The sequence below is a fragment of the Tachypleus tridentatus genome, chromosome 12 (genome assembly GCF_004210375.1).
Source record: "Tachypleus tridentatus isolate NWPU-2018 chromosome 12, ASM421037v1, whole genome shotgun sequence".
In the NCBI taxonomy this organism is placed as follows: Eukaryota; Metazoa; Arthropoda; class Merostomata; order Xiphosura; family Limulidae; genus Tachypleus; species Tachypleus tridentatus.
The window spans coordinates 131,812,055-131,828,465 of record NC_134836.1 but is presented as its reverse complement, the minus strand read 5'-3'; the positions used below and the strand labels follow the sequence as shown (position 1 = coordinate 131,828,465).

The 16,411-nt window shown below is 34.8% G+C and overlaps 1 pseudogene across 1 annotated transcript in view; it reads right to left on the bottom strand.

The window, feature by feature from the left end:
• The window catches only part of LOC143235798 (voltage-gated inwardly rectifying potassium channel KCNH6-like), a 47,811-nt pseudogene that overhangs the window by 16,098 nt on the left and 15,302 nt on the right, over positions 1-16,411 (bottom strand). Inside the window, exons 5-11 of the transcript XR_013019373.1 lie at positions 14,916-15,368; positions 10,603-10,996; positions 9,706-9,904; positions 4,509-4,761; positions 3,890-4,083; positions 3,103-3,178; positions 149-388 (exon numbers count right to left, since the gene is read on the bottom strand). The product of XR_013019373.1 is annotated as a voltage-gated inwardly rectifying potassium channel KCNH6-like (transcript). The remainder of the gene's footprint in view (positions 1-148; positions 389-3,102; positions 3,179-3,889; positions 4,084-4,508; positions 4,762-9,705; positions 9,905-10,602; positions 10,997-14,915; positions 15,369-16,411) is intronic.

Genomic DNA, 16,411 nt, shown 5'->3' with positions numbered 1-16,411 from the left:
CTGCTTTCAGAAGACAGTGTATTTTGTATGATAATGAACGGAGTTTTAGTGTTAAATTTTGTTCATTAAGCCTACATTTTGATTTCGATCTGTAGGCTACAATAAAGATGAAATTATTGTTTATATAATGTACCGAAACGACGCTTACCAGCAATAGAATGAATGGCACCGTGTCGACTCTCCGGTCGATCACCGAACTCTAAGTTAACTGGAGTTATGTCCTGTCCTGCTTTACTTGGCGAAAACTCTAAAATACCCGTCCCGCTAAAATCTCTATCGTTTTCTTCATCAGTCAGTTCCATGATGCCATCCGTAGACTGATGCTTTGACGATACCTTCCGCCGTCTGGGTCGAGGATACTTGTAGGCCATCACACGAGGGTCTTCCACTAGACGTGAAAAAAAACATCGCCAATTTATTGGGAAAAGTTCACAGCGTATCATGTCAATAACAATAACAAACAGGGCATGGCCAGGACCCTTAAGTACTTAGATACATTTTTTTCTTATGTATCCATAACATATATTATTACCAACTTATAGTTACGTAACATATATTACTAACAAGTTATAGTTGTGTTACAGATGTTACTACCACTTTATAGTTTTATAACAAATATTACTACCACAATACGATTCCACAAAAGATATTGCTATCATATTACACTGTCTTACATATGTAAGACTATTACTATCTTACAACTATTTAATAGTTATTGTTATCATCTCACATAATATTAGAAATTTTTTTTTTAATTTCGTGCAAATCTACACAAGGGCTATTTGCGCTAGCCGTCCCTAATTTAGAAGTGTAACACTAGAGGGGAGGCAGCTAGCCGTCACCAGCCAACTCTTGGGCTACTTTTTTACTAACGAATAGGAAGATTGACCACCACATTATAATGCTCCCACAGCTGAAAGTACGAGTATGTTTTGTGTGACGCGGATTCGAATCCGCGACCGTTACAATACGAGTGGAGCGTCCTAACCAGCTGAGCCACGTCATCATCACTTGATGAAATAAGAAAGCGCTAATATTCTTTGAACGAGGTTATTACAACAGATAAAAGCTCCACCACATGATGACAACCAATATCATCTTTTAAATGGACGTCTTTAAATTGTTTGTTTTTTTGGAATTTCGCACAAAGCTACTCGAGGGTTATCTGTGCTAGCCGTCCCTAATTCAGCAGTGTAAAACTAAAGGGAAGGTAGTTAGTCATCATCACCCACCGCCAACTCTTGGGCTTCTATTTTACCAACGAATAGTGGGATTGACTGTCAAATTATACGCCCCCACGGCTGGGAGGGCGATCATGTTTAGCGCGACGCGGGCGCGAACCCGCGACCCTCAGATTACGAGTCGCACGCCTTACGCGCTTGGCCATGCCAGGCCTCGTCTTTAAATAGATACAAGAATGTTTCATAGAGTTAATATTTGGAATCTGAACAAACCACCTATAAGTGAAGATATTGGTAATTTGAAAACGCGTGCGTGTAGAACATGTTTTTTTTAAGGGACTTTTAATCTTCTAAAGCAACAGGTGGCATTACAGTCGAAAAGTTTTACCATGTCCCCTGCAGCATTAAAAAAGTAAGATTTCCTAATACAAACACATAAAACTGTAGACGTATTAGAAATAAGCCCACTATCAGTTCACAGACTGCTTCCTTCATAGTACTATCATGGTCACAGTCCCTTAGATACTGGACGCAATATAAACAAAGTCTGATTGTTCGTTGTCCAACTTTCAGAGCGGATTAGACCATCACTTCGAAACTTGGCGAAGCGGTTTATGTCACTCCATAATATCTGTGATTAATTGTTAAAATCCCAGCTTTGACGAGTTTCACATCAAGTAAAACTGTGTCGAGTGTTCCAGTAATAATGTACCGTGTGACGAGTTTCACATTAAATGAAACTGTGTCGAGTGTTCCAAGAATGATGTACTGTGTGACGAGTTTCACGTCAAGTAAAAATGTATCGGACATTCTATGAACGATGTACTGATTATACATCCTCGCCTTTCCTCACTAATGGTGATTATGCTGTAAAAAAAATGTTCCTCATTTACATCTGGCGACGTCTCAAGCAGTAAAGTCAAAGTCAGTTCATTACAAATAGTATCAACAACAATTATCCATAAACAAAAAAAAGAACGGTTATGATATTCTGTCAGTAGCTACGGTCAACATAAGTGTGTTTGTGTTAATTTTAAACTATCTATTTTCATTACAGTTAACGTGTTTCGTGCATTCATTTACATTTGCACACTTCCTGCGTTTGAAGTTCCCCGCTAGTAGAGCAATAAGTCTACGGATTTACAACACTAAAATCAGGGGTTCGATTACCCTCGGTGGATTCAGCAGATAGCCCAATGTGGCTTTGCTGTAAGTAAACACACACGCACGCGTTTTTTAAGCTTACTTATCAAAAGCTTTATTACTGTGGTTTGAATAATTTCGAGCTTGGGTGTATCAAAGATAACAGAATTGTTGTACATGTAAGTAGTAACACATGCCCAGCATGGCCAGATGGGTTAAGGCGTTCCACTCGTAATCTGAGGGTCGCGGGTTCGAATCCCCGTCGCGCCAAACATGCTCGCCCTTTCAGCCGTGGGGACGTTATAATGTGACGGTTAATCCCACTATTCGTTGGTAAAAGAGTAGCCCAAGTGAGTGGTGATAACTAGCTGCCTTCCCTCTAGTCTTACACTCCTAAATTAGGGACGGCTAGCGCAGATAGCCCTCGTGTAGCTTTGCGCGAAATTCAAAATAAACAAACAAGTGGTAAAACACAATAATATAAACACAACATTAAAGGGGATTTACATTCGAACAAAGAATTCCAATGTCAGTTTTAGTCGTTGATGTTGTTTATTATTAAGCACAAAGGGCTATCTGGGCTATCTGTGCTCTGCCCACCGCCTGCATTGAAACCTGATTTCTGGTAGCATAATTCTGCAGACATACAGCTGTGCCACCTGGGGGACATCAGATTTAGCAATAAACATATAAGTCTAAATAATATTTAAGTAACATTAAATTATGCCTCTGAAATTCATTCAGTTGAAAAAAATTCAAATATATGAAACATTCAAACCTTCTTCAGGCGAAATTACTTGACCATAAGCGAACTTTCCTCGAAAAATTTCAGGATCAACTGCAGCCTGGTCTTCCTAAAATTCAATCAAGTAATTTTGTTCATCGAAGAGTTCCATTTATTTGACAGCAATCAATCATCAATTTTAAAAAAAAGGCTAACTATTCAAGATACAAATCCTAAGTATGACGTGAAATTTTAGGATATAAAATGTACTCACTAAATTTGGATTACATAATGTTTATTTAAAAATGAGCAATAGAATCGCTAGATACACTATTGTCTGTTGGTCTCGCATACTTGCGACACCTTTATTTAAATACCATAAATTAAACAAACTGTTTATTATAATGTTGCTAGCTACCAACGTACTAAAGACTAGGACTAACTTCTTCATTTTAATGACGTTCACTACGTTCAATATTATTGGGATTACGGCCGAGAATATCGTTTATCATGAGGGCAAACAAATAACGAAACAATGCATTTTAATTTTTATAAGCAGAAACACGAGTAAAGTATAATTAATTAGCTATACTGATTTCCAGGTAGATTTTTAGTGTCGTTCGAAGAATATAAAATGTAAAGAATAAATTTAGCCTGAATAATATCTAGTTAAATATAAGCAGTACAATTACTAGATGGACAACTGTCTGTTCTTCTTACATACTTGTGATACCACTGATCAGAAATTAATATCGATAATTAGGCTGGAGAAGGGAAGTGTATCACATTTACAAAATTGACATTTCTTTCACTTGTGTTCCAATTTTTTCTATCTACTTACGTCTCGGAGATTAAATGTAATCTCCATGTTTCTGTTGAAGGAATCGTGGAACTCTGGATAAAGCTCCAGAACGTCCAGGATATCTTCTCGGAGGACTTTGTGGAGATCACAATAGGTCAAGGCACGAACGTTACAGCTGGACTTCCCTACTGTTTGATACAAACACGGATTTTCTCCAAATACATCACCTTTACCTGCAATACCAAATCAAACAACGCCATGAACTTTGACACATAAAACAGCGCGAGAAAGACTGGCCAAAAAAATCATTTTTAATGCATACCACTTATTAGAGTAGTAAGTCTTATCTCACAGTTTGTTTCTGTGTGATATTATATTTCTAATCTTCTGACGAACTTGTGGTATATTTTCTTTTCATTCATAACTTTCTTTGTTACTGTAAATGAAGTTTTACTTTAAATGTAGCTGCTACTGTGATCGCCATGTTATTACATCAAATCGTTCGAAAGCGTGGAAGAGCAGTCACCATAGCTCAACAGAAAGCTTCGTGACTTAATAAAAATGATTCAGCGAGTAATTTACAAGAACTACAAACTCAAGTTTCCTTACAGGATCTAAAGTTTGTGCACAAAATGATTTATAACAGTGTTAAACTTACTTAATATTGCCATCACTATGTCATCCTTTAAAATCTCGATGGTTCCCCGAGCAATGAAGTATAGAGCTGTGAGAACATCTCCTCGGTGCACAAGGGTGTCGCCAGGTGGCGCGTGAGTCGTTTTAAACTTCATGGACAAAGCACGCAAACATCCGGGACTTGCGTCTTTAAAAGGCGTGGTATTTTCTAGAAGTTGTCTATTCAAGTGAAGACATATATCAGCTTGAAGGCATTCCGGAAACCCCTTCAGTACCTATGAAATAAACACAAAATTAGTTGTATTCCTTTTCTTCTTTACTTAATAGAAGCTGCTAGAATAATTGCTTTATTTTGGTTTTGTTTATTGTTGTTGTTTTTCTCTTACTATCACAAACTTTTCTAAGTAGTTTTAAGAATATTACAAGATTCTTATTTGTAAGTGTTATTCAAGAAATCCTTATTCAAACATTACTAAAAATCAATTTAGACTTTATAACGTATCTCCTCTAGGTAGGTTAGGGTAGCTTTATGTAGCTTTATCCTAAAAATAAGAAACAAAGAAACTTTGTAACGAGTTTTCCTTGCAAGAGTCCCACGCTGGTACAGCGGTAAGTCTACGGATTTAGAACACTAAAATCAGAGGCTCGATTTCCCTCGGGGGACTCAGCAGATAGTCCGAAGTGGCTTTGCTATATGAAAACACACAAATTCCCCTGCAGGAGAAATGCTGGAACTAAGAAAAAACATAACTTATCATGATACTAGATGAGCTTTTGAAATATTATAAAAATATGTTGATACTCCAGCATGTACAGTGTCGCTAGAATCACCTAAAGTTATATTTACAATAACAAAAAACATTAATAGGCCATTTAAACAGTACGTTTTATCTTAGTACCTGAAGATGTGTTTGATGGGCCATTTAAAGAGTTCGTTTTATCTTAGTAACTAAAGATGTTTTTGATGGGCCATTTAATTAGTATGTTTTATATTTTGCAATTGAAGATGTTTTTGATGGTCCATTTAATTAGTACGTTAAATATTTTGCAATTGAAGATGTTTTTGATGGGCCATTTAAACAGTACGTTTTACCTTTTGTAATTGAAGATGCGTTTTTTTGGCCGTTTAAATAGTATATTTCACTTTAGTATCTGAAAATACTGATAGGGTTAAGTTTCTGTAAAAATGTGTATATACATACAGATTGGCACGTGTGTATATATGTCCACACACACACAAACATATGTATATATGTTAATTACTGAGCAGAGTCAAGGTAAATAACAGTTCATTTGCTTATGCCACAATGACTAGCACAGTCAAACTAAGTGAAACGCTGAAGGACAAATTCATGAACGAGCCTAGAAGGAGTTGTGTGGCATTAGTAAAACACTGGAAGGTAGAAGTACCTGAAATTTAAAAGTTCATTGAGATAAAAGGGACACACAGAGTGAGGGTTAGGGAGATGAACAATGATACTGACTAGTTATTTTGGGATGCAAAGCTAATTAGGAAGCAATGACTTACAAGCTGTGACCAATGATGGGTTAAGCAGAGACACGAACAGGAAGTGAAATGAGGAAGATGCAGCTCCAAGAGGAAGTTATATCTAAGTTAGAATTATAGAAAGATATATGATTGGTTAAACTGTGAAAATTACAATATAGATGGAAATCGGAAGCGTGAACTAAAAAGGTTTCAATTTTGAGCAAAAAATTGTAATGTTTCCAAAGGAGACCCAGTAAACACAACCTTTTATTCTCCTGAAGAAGAACAGTGAACTATTCGAAAGCGCTAGAGTGTTAGGTCTCGCTTGAAAACATTACTCATTTAGCAGTGATAGATTAAAACGAAGGTAGCTAGTCAACGTCATCCACCGCCAACTCTCAGACTACTCTTTTTTACCAGCATTGTATATATTAACCTTCAGTTATAATGCAACTCGGCTAAAAGAGTTAGCACGTTTGGTGACGAGAATTCGGACCCGCGAGCCGCAGGTTGTTATTCGAGCTTCTTAACCAATAGAAATTCGGTAAAGTTGATAAGAGAACAACTTTCCTTAAGTTACATTTGATTGCATGATTAGGTGTAAACAAAGTTTGTGACAACAAAATAGATAAATGCTAACAAATAAAGTTATTTGATCCACTTTTGAATACCTAAGTACTATCTTCAGGACTGTGAAAATACGAATACATCAATATTATACAATCCGAATTTATTTATGAAACACAGGTAGAAACCTCACAGAGGCAAGAACAATCTATTTGTTTGTCTGTTTGTTTTTTAATTTCGCGCAAAGCTACTCGAGGGCTATCTGCGCTAGCCGTCCCTAATTTAGCAGTGTAAGACTAGAGGGAAGGCAGCTAGTCATCATCACCCACCGACAACTCTTGGGCTACTCTTTTTACCAAGGAATAGTGGGATTTACTGTCACATTATAACGCCCCCACGGCTGAAAGGGCGAGCACGTTTGGCGCGACTGGGATGCGAACCCGAAACCCTCAGATTACGAATCGCACGCCTTAACACGCTTGGCCATGCCGGGCCCTAAAAACAATCTGAAAAGTATGTAAAAAATTAAGTCGATCGACTCATCCATTGTGCTGATAAAAAGTAATATATTTGGAATCTTCAAGGAAATTGTTCATTTACGAACAACTTGGAAAAACAAGAAACCCGGCAATGCTGGAGTTTGGATGAGAAACATGAACCTTGGAAGCTCAGACGACTTAAGCAGATGAATATTTTATCTCTCGAGATAGGACAAAGTTAGATCTAGAATAGAGGAAAATCTTAAAAAAAAACAAATAACTCGTGAGTAATGGAGCAAATCGCTTCGACGTAGAGAAATCACTAAAAACACTCGAATGGGATTTTCTAAATGTTTTGAATGTGGGTATTTTCAAGTAAACTACAAAACATTTAAGTCTAACATTAACATCGGTGTAAGTCAACACAAGATGTGGTGGATTATTATATCACTTGCAGCGTAACCACGCACTGATTTAGCCATCTCGTAACAAAAAAAAAAAAATACATCTTTTATCCTCAACAAATCTGGTCAGTTCAAGTCGGTGAGCAAACACCATTAATTATCAGTGTTTAGAACATAATTGTCAGATACATTAGACATTATGTAAAACCTTGCACATTTCTTAGCTTAGAACACCCAAGCACATGTGAAGTAACAAGACGAGTATCACTACGTTACACATACAGAGACGTGGTAAGACGCAGTAAAGACATCGTATGTATATGCTCAAGGACTGATAATATTATCAACTCTTAGAGTTCCAGGAAAGATTAAAACAAGTTACTGAACGGATTGTTAATATGCTAGATAAATGACATGTATAGATCTACACCTCCTTGTTTGTCTTTCATCAGACCAGGAAATATACGTCTCTCGGATTATAAAATGCAACCTGATGCTTGTCAAAATCAGACTACAGAAACCAGCTGATAATCTAAGTAAGACAGGCTAAAATTTGGTATGAGGCCTAGCAAGAAGATACTGACAGATTCCTCTGTCAGAGAAAGCTACAACAAAGACACCTTTTCAGACTTATAGTGGACTTCGAGTTCAAAATCATGTTACTTAGGATAAAACGAAATCCAGGAATTTTCCAACATATATTCAGAGATCTTAGGAACTTCATGTTTTCATTAAAAACATTGGAGTCGGTAACAATTGCCGGGAAGAACACTTAGTGCACGTTAGAGTCATTCTGAAGAAGTTAAGCAAAGAAAATTTAACAGTAAAATGAACACTACCAATGGAACTAGACGTTTAGTATGAAATAAGGTATTCACTTAATCAGTTAACCTCAGCTAATGTTACCCGGAATAAAAACGAACAGTATTATACTTATATCGAAAATAAACTAATTTTCTTTTTTTGTGAATTGTCTATTCCACTTTTTTTTTACACAATTCTACCAAACACAGCCGTTCCTTCTTATTTCGCCCCAGCATGGCCAGGTAGGTGGTAAAGGCATTCGACTCGTAATCCGAGGGTCGTGGGTTTGAATCCCCGTCACACCAAACATGCTCGTCCTTTCAGCCGTGGGGGGCGTTATAATGTGACGATCAATCCCACTATTCGTTGGTAAAAGAGAAGCCCAAAAGTTGGCGGTGGGTGGTGATGACTAGCTGCCTTCTCTCTAGACTTACACAACTAAATTCGGAACAGCTAGCACAGATAGCCCTCGAGTAGCTTTGCGCGAAATTCAAAACAAAACAAACAAATCCTTCTTATACATTCTTGTGTATACAACAGGAAGGCATCTTTTGGAAACACAGTGTGTGAATAGTAAGCTCTTGACTACCACCGAATTCTTTTCATAATTCACACTAACTCATTTATTAACCAAAGATGATAAAATTCACCTTTTAATCTTACGTGATTAAAGAACGAGTCCTCCACTTAGCATTTTATTAAATATTTCCTATCAGACTTTTTTCAATTAATCAAATACATTCACCCTTTAATACTGACAGTGTAGTTCTGTCTTGTTAAATGTAATTACTTTACTGTTACTTCATCAAGTTATCAGATAATTATTTATTGTAATAATGTTTGTTATTTGTACATATATTCACATAATAAGGTTTATGTTTTTGCGTATATTTCGATCTGTTAGAAAAAATGGTGAGTCATGTGACTTAGAAAGGTAAAGTTACTACGCTTAAATTTTGATGTTTTTTTAGAAATGGTTTTCCATAATAAGTATACACTGAGACCCTGGTTTAGTTACTTGACGATTGGGAAAACTTTTGGTTGTTTGACTTAGTCTCTGAAATTTAATTTGCTGTCAGTCTCATCGAATAAATATAGTTTTAGGCTTAATATGTAAATATTTGATAATTAAGGCTGCTAAATATTTCCTTCTAAATAAATCGACATGCATTTCATTAAAAGATGCATTATTGATTTATACCATAAATACCGTACGTTAATACGGTAGTAACGTATTATAATTATTAATTTATAAGATTCTCTTGCTTCTCTTTACGTACACATTCGCGAGCATGGATATATGAAAACTAGGAACTGTCATCTCATTACTACATCGAGAGCATATCATGTACCCTCTTCCAGTGGTACAGCGATATGCCTGTGGACTCTAAAAATCTGGTTGCGATACAGGTGGTTGGTAGAGCCCAGATAGACCATCATGTAAGTTTGTACTTAACTACAAACAAAGAAACGTACCATGTTCATGTCGATACCGTTGGTGTAAGTCCAGGCATGCTGGAAATACTCCTCTAACCTCTGTCTGAGGGGGTTTGGGATCTGATGGAAACGAATGAACTCTTTGACCCGTAGTAACTGAGTGTGATAACGGGCTGTCCCAGAGTACAGCCTCTGAATGATGGCAGACACGTTTCCAAAATGCTGGCATACATTAGAGCTGCGAAGGAAATGAATTGTATTATCAACATCTATGCACAGCACGTACTATTTACAACCAGAGAATAAATATCCAATAAAGTACGTTATCATCCACGTTAAAGTTTTGTCTACAATATCTAATTGATAATACAACCACGAACGTTAAGTGTTTTACTTTTAACAAATTGACTTACCGAATCAGAGTGAATATCTTTAATGAGAATAAAAAGTTCTCGAAAGACAAAATTAAAAAAATAAATAAAATTAGGACAAAACTTTGTGGAAATGTTATAATAATTCCACTACTGATGATGAACGAAATAGTGTTTTCTATTAAACTTTTATTATGATTTTGAACTATATCCAATTTTTTTAGAAAAATTAGATAAATTATAAATGATGATCGGGTTTCGGTAAAAACAACAAAATTAGGATGAAACGAGTACTCTTACAAAAACAATCTTGTTACGTAGGAGCGCGTGCAAGAATAATACTCATAAAATAAGATACTTTTAATCGAAGGCACCACTACAAGTTTCATGACCTTTAGTACGATAGAGCAGGTCAACTGGATTGTGTTTATAATTGTTAAATTTGACCTCTAACACGTAATGAAATAAGAACAGATAAATGAATACTTTACACATTGAATTTTTAAATTGTTTACTACGTTAGAGTGACTTAAAGGAACTCAAATTAATTTTTCCAATGACTTACATCCTATAAGCATGACGAGGATAGAGAATATCTTTTCCATGTTCGTGTTTGGAGAGACGTTGCCAAAGCCCACACTGGTCAGACTACTAAAAGTGAAGTACAATGCTGTGACATATTTGGCTTTGATGCTAGGGCCTCCATTGGAGTTGTTATAGAACTGATGAGTTGCATTTGCCAGATGGTCCAGCCAGCCTATCTTGGGATTCAGAAGAGGACGCTCGGCGTTGCCGATGGCGTACCAGATACAGGCTAGCCAATGAGCAATTAGCGCGAAGGTAGCCATGAGCAGAAGCAACACAGCAGCTCCATATTCGGAGTAGCGGTCGATTTTTCTCGCCACCCTCACCAATCGTAGTAGTCGAGCAGTTTTCAACAGACCAATCAAAGTTGTGGTCTGTCCATAAGAAGAAAAAAATGTGGACGACTACAAATTTGTTTTAATTCTATCAAACGTTGCTGATTCCTTTCTCACATGAAAATTAACAATGCAACACGAGATACTTGAAGATAAACCTAAATATATTTCTAACAATATTTCAGTGTTTCGAATTTAATTAGAAAAAAGACAACATTTGCTAACTTGATATACTAAGTTTCATCTGCAAACGTGTTCATTAATAAAATGATTTTTTTTTTTAGTATTTTGTTCTCGATCAAAAACGTTAATACACAACAACCATCACAAAATCTTGAAGCAGACTTTTGTTTGGACATGTAGAAACTTAAGGTATTATGTTGAACTCGTGCGGTAAACGATATACCTTAGAAACATTAAACATAAACATAGGTGTTTCAAAATGTGTCACGCTGTTAAAATGCCGTCTTAACGACACTTAATAAACCAGTAGAGATCATTTATAGCAACAAACATAATAGCACTCAGTACTGTTTCACAGGCTGATAAGGCAGATTCACTACCGTCTACACAATATTATTCGTAGGAAAACAAGTCATATTTAGCGTCATTTCCTCCATACTACAGAGGAATATAAACAGTTTTTAAAAGGTGTTGGGTGTTACAATAGTATTGGTGAAGTACAAAAAATTACAGTTCTTTCTTTTTATATCTGATTTTTTAAAAGATTATTTTCTGAAGTGATTTTGAAATAGCCATAATAAAATGGGATGACTTTTCCAACCCGTAATTTTTCAGTATCTAAGTTTATTTGTTCTCAATCTTAAATAACTTTTTGGACTTTGTGTAATGATTAACAAACTGGTTTTTTACTATTTTATTTATTTTTTTACGTCACAGTGGGATAAACACTCGAACGTAAACGTAGAAACGCAAACACATATTTAAGAATTTAGCCTTTAGATAGATAGATATATTCTTTCCTTTAGCGAATGAAATTTTATGAATTATAATGAACTGAAAAAAAAAATCGAAATGATAATGTTCCTTAAAAAGTATGTTCATTGAGGGCTTCCTGAGAGTTTCTGTAATACGTTATATCTCATCAGTAGTTTTACTGTCTTAGATATTTCACAAGTAAATAACAACACTGATCAATGAAATACGCGCTTATGCACACCATAATGAGTTAGTCGTATTAGTTAACAAAGGGTTAGTGAGAGTGGAGACTACAACAATTCGTCCAGAAGAAGCAGCCATATTACTTCTGCTCGTGGCTGCTCCCGCGCTGATTGAATATTAGCCGCCAGGTGGAGCTATGTTAAACTTGTTGATCAGTTTCAAACAAGCGGTTAGAGATGGAAGCTTGATCCACTATTTATTACACGAAATAGGCTGATTAATTAGGAAGGAAAATAAACTCATACAACGATCATTACTAGTTAGTAACAAGCAAGGCATAAAGCAAAACATTCATTCAGTTAACACCAACATACATGATTCAAACAATTATTATAATATTTTCTTCAACTTAGATAAGTTCTTTTGTTCAAAAGTCATTTTATTAATAAAACACGTAATGGAAAATATAGTTTTAGAAGTTTTGAAAGTTTAGAAGAATCAACTTATAAAATCAACTTTTAACTCTTTTAATTTAAAGTTTAAACTTTTTCTTAACACTGGCTTAAATATCGTTCAGTATACTTATTATGGATGTCTGAAACTAAACGGTATTACCAGTTGTAACACTAAACGCGTCTGTGCAAGATATAGTTGTAAAACAAATTTTAGTTGCTTACACTGTGTTTTATACAACTAAACTTGCGTATATAAAATGCTGTATTTGAAAATATTAAAATAACATTATGTTTAAAATTATAAATTACAAAAATAAAGAATGCACACACATAATACTTAATTATATCTTATGTTATGTAAGTATGATATATTAATTACAGTTAATATGTCAAATGTATATTTTATAACTCAAATATGTCAGTTAGTTATGTAAACTTAACCGATTAGTGTCTGGTAATAAAAATTAATTTAATATATGAAATTCAGCCTACACTTACGTGCATAGTTCAAGACAATGAAACTGATGAGAATTTACTTAGTGCACACAATAACAAAAGTACTATTGCGCCACCTGCTGGAATGGATTTTAAAATCTAAGCTAAAGGCTTCAGAATAATAATTAAAATAAATTTACGTTATTAATGTCTATGAGTTGAGCCCTATCCTATAAGAATTACTATAATAGTTTAGCACAAAGTAAAATAATATTTTGCAAAGCACGAGAGAGAACAGAACATTACCGCTTGTAATCAAAAGACATCTAAAACGTGAAACATGTAGCCTAACATTTGTCTTATAGGCATTCTCTCAACCAGATAAAGGAAATTCCCTTACAGTGGTTTTAATGGTTGTAACTTGTATTGTAAAGTTTGGTTAAATATTCCTACAGGTGTCATTTCAAAAGTCAGTCGCATCTGTTAATATTTAATACAACAGTTCTGCAATCAGTGGAATAATAAAAGTGTTTTTAATTAATTAATTTCATTTTTTAATTTTAAATTATTTCGAGGGATAAATTTACTTTAGGCACTCAGAAGTTAAGTATCCTGCAACATAGTCGGTTACCAAAACAACCAAATCACAAAATTATATGTATGTGTAACCTTGGGAAACAAAGCAAGCAAAACCCAGTATTTTATAGAATAACGCTTATGCGTCTGCTCAGTTGATCTTTTTCAAATAAAATAAAATAACATCATATTCTTTACACAATAATATTTAACTTAAAACCTTTGTAACACAATATCATTTGTTTATTTAAGCGTTTTGGAATAATGATAACATAAAAATCTAGTTTCATGTCAGGACGTGATTTTTTTACACAACACTACTTAGTTATTTAATATTTTTATATTAAAAAAATAAGGCATTCTAGAGTTTTACTCGTAATGTTTAAAATAAAATAAAGAAAGATGTTTTACTGAACTAAAAACAAGGAAAAGAGTTTCCTGTTTTATTCGATTATTTTGATCAAAATCACTTAAACTGAAATAAAGAACATTATATAAAAAGTTCTACCATAATATCAAAAAACAACCAAAAGAGGGATCTTTTATATTAAATTACTTTAATAAAACTTGTTGAAAATGTTATTGAAATGTCTAACATCTAACTGTTCAGTCTGGAGATGACAGTATCTGACTATTACCTTTTTGAGGATCTGTCAAAATCTTAATGAAATAAGAGAAACAAACCATTAACTCTCAAGGATTTAATCAAAGTGTTACTGAAATGACATAATCTGACTATTGCCTTTTGAGGATTTCATCAAAATGTTAGCAAAATGATGAAATTAAACTAAGTAAGTTACGAGAATGCCATAAAAATGTTAGTTGAATTAAATAATCGTACTATTAAGTTCGAGGATTAATCATGATGTTACGAAATGAAAGAATCCAACGAGAACCTTTTTGAGAATTCTGTAAACTTTTTAATAAAATAAAATCTCAAAGAATTACTGAAAATAGCAAGTAAAATAATAGAATCAGGCTACAAAATCTAACTTACTTATTAGAAAAACTGTCTTGGGTCCATATTTAACCATTTTCTAAAATAGCTTCTTTAACTTACATTAGAACATTTAATTACGTGTTAAAAGTACAAACGAATGATCAAATAGCGTATCATGTTCATGAAGATCTTTATGTACGTATCTTATGTTTGTTAATAGGCATATTCATTGCACAATTTGCACTATGTTTTGGGACATACAGTAGTGTAAAATATTATACACAGAACTTTTACCTAATTAACCAAGTAAAAGTTAAAAATTCATAAAAAAATATTCGATCATTTTATATTAGTCTACTCAAGTCTCTGCAATGTAAGGAAAAATAGGTAAGATGGAAAAGATAGCTATTTTTAACACCAGTTAGCCTACCTCGTCTGTCTCTGACCCAAAAAGCAGCAAGTCAAACGGGATGGCTGCCACGATGTCAATAATAAACCATCCTCGAAGATAGTGCACAGCAATCCGACCTGGATGACTGACCACTTCTTCATTGGAGTTGATGTACGTGGTGCGAAAGTTGATGAGAATGTCAATGATGAACATGACGTCGACCAGAAGGTCGATGATGACGATAGGATCGTCGCCATATTTCTTGTTGCGCTTGGTTCTATCTTCGTTCAACAAGAAAGCAGCGACATAAGGGGTAAAGATGGCGGTGTAGATGACTAATAGGAGAATTATCCAGTCCCAAAAGGCCTTAAAAGGAGAATAGTGGAGAATCGTCCATTTATTGACCCTGGGCTTCTGAAGCTTGTGTTCCGGTAGAACATCTGCTCCCAAGGACAGTACCTGCGCAAGAAAGGAGAGAGAGATAACAACGATCTGATTGGTTCATTTTTTTTACTCTCATTAACTATATGCCCAATCATTGGCCAGTTGGTGATCAGCTAAATAATAAAACCCTAGAGCCTAAAATTTGTTACTATTTAAACCGCCAATCACATTAGATTTTACTTATTAACTTTAAACTTTACTTATGATCTCTTTTTTTTTTAAATAAATACTTACAAGATAAGTAGCTTTACCTGTTACAAAAGAAAAGAACTATACAACTTTTAAAATGTAGCTAACTGTGTATCTCGAACTATCTCTATCTCATGTTGAACTCTGTGGTTATTTGGTTAAAGTATGAAATTGATTTGACCACACATTTGTTTCAGCTTAGCCCATGGTTAACGATGAAGGACAGTTTCTTTTAAAAACTAATTCCCCGTCGCGCCAAACATGCTCGCCCTTTCAGCCGTGGGGGCGTTATAATGTGACAGTCAATCCCACTATTCGTTGGTAAAAAGAGTAGCCCAAGAGTTGGCGGTGGGTGGTGATGACTAGCTGCCTTCCCTCTAGTCTTACACTGCTAAATTAGGGACGGCTAGCGCAGATAGCCCTCGAGTAGCTTTGCGCGAAATTAAAAAACAAACAAACAAACAAACAAAAAAACTAAAATAAAGAATGGGTCAGTCGGTTTGTTTTACCAAAACTTCAAGAAGAAATATAATGCTAATATTAACTAAAACTTCAAAGTGTACTTGGATGAAGGTCGTGAATGTTATTTTGTTTAGAATTTAAAATTATCCCCCTTGTTTCAAGCATTAAAGCTTCAAACCTTTATGAACAATCGCCATGAAAGATCTAAATAGATAATTTACGAAATAAAATACACACATGCATTCAGTCATATTGATTATTATAAAGTGTGCCTTCCAATCAAAAAAAAAATATTCGTGTTTTAATGATACAAAATATAGTTGTTCTTCACGAAATCTATCAACATTTCCTTCCTCTGCCAAAAACAGTAAGTAATGAAATAACGTATAATGACAGCACTTTAAGGCCTCAATGAACAAGCATTAAAGCTTTCAAACCTT